Source organism: Micrasema longulum, unplaced genomic scaffold, assembly GCF_059751315.1.
Source record: "Micrasema longulum isolate JH-2025_06_02 unplaced genomic scaffold, ASM5975131v1 h1tg000140l, whole genome shotgun sequence".
In the NCBI taxonomy this organism is placed as follows: domain Eukaryota; kingdom Metazoa; phylum Arthropoda; class Insecta; order Trichoptera; family Brachycentridae; genus Micrasema; species Micrasema longulum.
The window spans coordinates 601,819-607,818 of record NW_028277346.1 but is presented as its reverse complement, the minus strand read 5'-3'; positions in this window follow the sequence as shown (position 1 = coordinate 607,818).

Here is a 6,000-nt window from a genome sequence, read left to right as displayed (position 1 = left end):
TAATATTACTTACAAAAGCAGAAAAATTTAAATTATGATATACTGCACATTAAAAAGGGTATGAAAAATACTTAAAAATAACAAAATAAACATAATACTAGGCATGGAAATAAATTCAAAATGATGTATACATTATGCAATCTGGGAAAGAAAATTTAAAAAATATAAAAAGTTTAAAAATTACATGTATGTATATATAAAAACTGAATTAGTACAAAATAAAATATTTTTTTTAATTAACAAAATATGCGCACACTCAATGTAGGTTAAATTTTTTTTTATTAAAAACTTAGAATATTTGATTTATTTATGACTAAATACAAGGTTTTTAAACTTTGCATATTACATTACATTACATATTTTATATGTACAAAATATTCCCAATCAGCAAAAGTGCTGGTATGAGGGGATATTATATATAATAATACAATAGTTTAAATAAAATGTCCATAAAATAACATCACATATCACGCGTCACACGGACTGTGAGAACTGTTTTATTTAAGTGTTTTTTTAAATACGCATATGTTTTGTATATTTTTTAGGTCATTAGAAAGTGAATTGTAAAAATTTATTGCTGTATACAAAAACCTGTTTCTTTTTCTGTTGGTCCTAGTTTGTAACCAATAATCGTTTAAATAGCATTTTAAATGATTCAATTAATGATTTAGAATATTTGTAAACAAAAAATAGTCAAATTAGCAATTTCAATAAATTCTGGAATCAGGTAGAAACTTAAACTTTAAAAACAAATTTTATTATAATAAATTCACATACTGTGAGAAAGGGTTTTTTAAAATATACTTTTAATCGAATATTTATTAATTTACCTTCACGGATTATAACATTCATTTGACAAAATTAATATATTATTTTTTATTCATACAGATAATAATATTTTTTACATATTTTGGAAAGTTTGTCGGAGTCTTTTGTTTAGTTTTGTCGGTAGTTTATTGTACAATTTCAGTTCCTGGTTTAATAGTCTTGACTGTCTTTGTCTCGTTTTAGAAGGTTGTGCATGATATTTTTCAGATAATCTCGTATTGTGTCCATGTTTAGAAGATTTTTTTTTCGTCTACAATTACATCAGTGGCTAATTTATGAATACATTTTAAAGATTCTAGTATCAAGAGTTCAGTTTTATTAATTGCTTAGTTTGTTTAAAGAGTTCTTTAGTTGCTTTTAGATAGGAGGGGTGTAAATTCAAAATAGGATTGCCCAGAACTGTTATCTCTCATCAACTTCAGGGTGTCTGAAAGAACAACTAGACAGGTACCACCGTTTTGTAGTAATTCCCGAACAGTGTATACTTGTAAGGCTTTATTAAATAGACTCCAAGAACTTGGCAAAAGTTATTCCCACGTATCGGATATATTTAGTGTAGGATATTGTTCTTATAGATAAAACCTACACAACTTTTTCAAAGGTGGTGAATGGCAATTAAACCTTTAGTATTACTGATATTTGAAACAGTGTTTTATGATTTTCCTGTTATATTTTTCCTTGTAAATATTTTATTATTAATTGTATTTTTACATTTATTTCAATTGTTTTAAACTTCTACTGAATGTGTTTTATAATTTTTAAGGTTTAATTTTTATTTTTCATAAAAGTAAAGTATGTTTTAAAAAAAAAAATCAAACCATATATTTTCATATTAAAAGTTTTGTAAAAGGCAAGTTTACGGTAAGTGTGCTAATAAAATAAAATTTGTCGATCCTCCACGAACAAATCGTTGCATGAAATGACTCGCCTACAATCTGTATTGAATGCCGCAGCGAGACTTATTTTCGGAATCTCTAAGTTCAGTCATATCACTCCACTACTTCGGGAACTACACTTGCTACGTTTTCCACAGAGGGTCGAATACAAACTCTGTTGGCTTATGTAAAAGTTTTATGCCTATGGCACTGCACAACTCTGCTCCGGAATATCTAAGGGAACTATGCATTCCAGATGAACTAGCTGACAGGCGTCTCACGCTTAGATCAGCTACGTCTACGGTGAGAGGAAAAGTTATTATACCTCTACGCAAACAGCGCACTAAATTTAGTGAACGCGCATTTGCGGTCGCAGGCCCTATGGCATGGAATGCTCTCCCAGCAGAGGTGCGAGGCTGTGAAAGTGAAGTGATGTTTCGGAAAAAACTTAAAACCCACTTGTTCTCTAAATCATTTGAATAAATCCGTAGCACGTGACAACAAAATAAATTGTTTTAATTAAATTACAAATTAAACAAAGCTTCAATTAAATTAATTTAACAATAGAATCACTATGTAAAGCGCCCTTGAGGTATTTTATTATGAAAATGGCGCTATATAAGTTATCCATAATGATAATAATAAAACTAGAAAATCTTTATTTTATTTTTTAAATATTTTTTTAAAAAAGAGAGAAACTTGAGTTTTTATTAATTACTCAAATATTTAAATTTTCAGACCATTTCTTTAAAGTCGTAAATAACTTGTGCTGGAAAAATGGAAATCGAGTTGTGGAAGTGGGATTTGAACCTCAAACCTTTAGCCCGTGAGTCCACAATACTACCACGGGACCACAACTCGGTTATTAGATTGACAGTAGGTTGTGAAACCAGCTAACCCACACTTTTAATAATACAATATTAAAACTTCACAGAGTCGGCATTGAAAAACTGAACAGAAGTGATTATTTAAAAATAAAAACTGGTTTCAAGAAACCGTCAGCTCTACGTGTGCTGATGAAAATAAGAACTATTGTGGGTGCTAGGGTGTACCATTGTACTAATACACCTGTATTTATACACAGAGCAGTACCAGGAGAGGATAGAGAGGACTTTTATTCCATTTCTGCTCCATAAACGGAGCAAGCAGCGCGGCGCTATACTTGAGGCGCTGAGATTAAGTAACATTAAGAGGAAACGCGAGTTCTGAGTTTTGAGAGTAAGTGCTTGAAGAGAATATTAGGTAAAAGATGGTTTGATTTTAAAACTAACATTGAAATCCGAGAACGGACACAGCAGCCTCCTATAACGAGCGTCTTGGGGATGCGGCGGTGGACCTGGCTTGGACACGTGCTGCGCATGCCTCAGGAGAACCTAAACGCCGTCCTGGATGGGCGTCAATGACGATTTTTTTACTTTATTCGGCGGAACTAAGGGGCGCTGAATTAACGTGGGAGGAGGCGAAAGTGCTGGCTGGCGATAAGGTCTCCTGGAGACAACTGGTGATGTCCACGTGCTCCACTTAGGAGCGGACGTGGAAAAGAGAGAGAGAGAGAAGAGGAAACGCGGTCTCATTTAAAAAATAAAACAGGAAAATATAAATTCATTTTGAAAGCCACAAATGTGCATATCCAGCAGGACCTAGAATTTTCCAATTTTTATACTTCTTCTTTTACCAGGTAGTTAATTCAACAATGTTTGAGTATATCCACATGCTTGCAGACTGGCTGGATTTCCTCCCTAGGGAATTATTAATATTTTTACATCTATTTCAACAGAGAGGGAAAACCTTTTTGAGAAGGGAATATGGAAGTCTAGGCATTTACAGGGCTTATGACCTTTCATTGGCTCGTTTAAGTGGCCACTTTACACACTGTGTAGCATTCACCATTCTGCCCATGTTTGAACATCCTCATTTCCTCAACTCTTCCATCTGTTGACTTTTGTGAAGTAAAAGAGCTAAAACCTCTATCACGTGGGTAAGATTCATCCAAGGTCCAAAGTTGATGGCACACAAATATGGTGTGACACGACCATGAAAAGAAAAACAAGATTAACATAATATGCTGATATTACAAAAACAGGGTTTATTAGCATTACGTATTTTTTTATATTTTTTTTATTTTTTATGTGTATCTGTTCCTTCCATGCTAATCCAAGACAAACCCACTTTAAACTGCATCAATGATTTAATGTTTTTTATTTCCTTAGATAGGAGATTGAAGGATCTTGGACCAACATGTAAGGAGTGCCTCTGTGCGAACTTAGTTCTGCATCCTGGAACTGACAGTACACTATCGGATCTGCTGCTAATCCAATTTAAATTATTTAAAAATAATTCCCTACATATGTGAACATATTTCAGGCACTGAAATAAATATCATTTTCTAAAACTAAAGAGTCCACTCTCTACGTATTATTTTATTTTATTTTATTTGGGAAATCAACAGTTCTACATACATATTTTTAGTAAACAAACAGATATAGTGTATAAACTCAGAACTAATAACAGATTTCCACATAGTATACAAAGTTAGTAAAGAAAATATATTACATATCAAATAAATACATACAATTTATACATATAAAAATGTTATTTTCATGTACTCAATAAACATTAAGTTACTGTAAATTGGGCGGGATAAGGACAAAAATGCTTGAAGAGAGGATAAGGAGGGGAGGGAAGATGTACATATTTATTATTATAATGTCTAAGTTACATAATACATTTTTAGTGTAAATTTTAAATCTGACAGAGTGATGTTTGTGTAATCTATATTTGTAAATTTTGTATTATACACTGAAAAAGTCCTACGAAAAAAATCATTTTTAACATACGATGTTTTACTCATTGGTACATGAAACGGGTGGTACCGTCTACAAATCCTGGCTGGCACATGTATTGTTATTAAACCAAGCAGCTCTGTACAGTCAACCATTCCTGTCATAATTTTGTAAAGCAGTAGTATAGTGCTTAAAAAATAAAGTGACCAACATATTTTTATCAGAAAGAGCAAATCAACTTCAGGAGATTGGGTTGGAATAGTTATAATTTGATTGATTAATGTATTTTTTTATTGTATAATTTCTTCAAAATATATATGTATTTATAAGTAATTTATAATGTGTACAGTACGAGTATATTAATATTTCATTTTCGATTTTTATTTTTTTTATTTTTAAGCACTCTTTATACCACAAATGTATATGTAAATGGCAGAAATGCCGTATATAAATAAATAAATAACAAGGAAAAAGTCTATGTTTTTTGTACAATAATGTCCTAACAAGAAGAAACGAGTTACATTGGAAACTCCTGTGTAATTTTTTTTTAAATAAAGACGAATTTAATTCAATTTTATTATTTAATTTTGGATGCCTTACATATAATTACAGGTGTTCAGAAAACTGATTACGAAATCCGCAGCAGCACGAACAGGAATCAACAACTTATCAAACTGTTTTACGTGTTATAAATATTAAATAAATTTTAAAATAAAGAAATATATTTAACCTACTAAAAGAAATTAATGTAAAATATATTTTCGCAGATTTTCTTCTCCACATAATCTCTTCCGACATTTTTCAATAAACTGTTACGCGTCTATAGGTGATAAAATCGGCGATGAAATTGCGACCATTTGCAGAAAAGCGAAAACGTAGAGTATTTGATTTTTAAAACATAAGGTTGACGGTTGATTTTTCCACCGAGTGCCACTGGGTTTTAGATCGTTTTCACATTGTCAATACGAAATTGATAGGGTTTAAGAAGGCTTCACAATGGCAGCGCGAATATTTTCTTCAATTAATGGGAATTTAAGGATGTCATACCTTCACTATGACGGTGTTGAAGATGAATTCTCTCGAGCGATTACGAAGATACACTACCGACCACCCACCTTAAAGTTTTGCGTAGGTACATCGATGTGTAATAAGAGGAAGAGCACGTCACGGTACACATATCTACGCACTAAACTGACCTAGCTTCATAATGACGTCATAGTTAAAGATAAATTCTCCCGAGCGATTACGAAGAAACACACCGATCCCCCCACCATCAAGTTCTGATGTAAGTACATCGGTTTGTACCGACGGGTCTAGTACCCCTCGATACGCATATCTTCGTTTTGAAAGTGACAAAAAAATTCGTCTCACCGGGCAATTTTTCCTTGAATTTGGATTTATTTTAATATTTAATTGTTCTAAGGTAGCCACCTTTTTCTTAAAAGCCTATTAAAAATATGAGAAAGAAATAAGTAAATTTTGAATACGAATTGAATTCTGACATAACTGTCAGC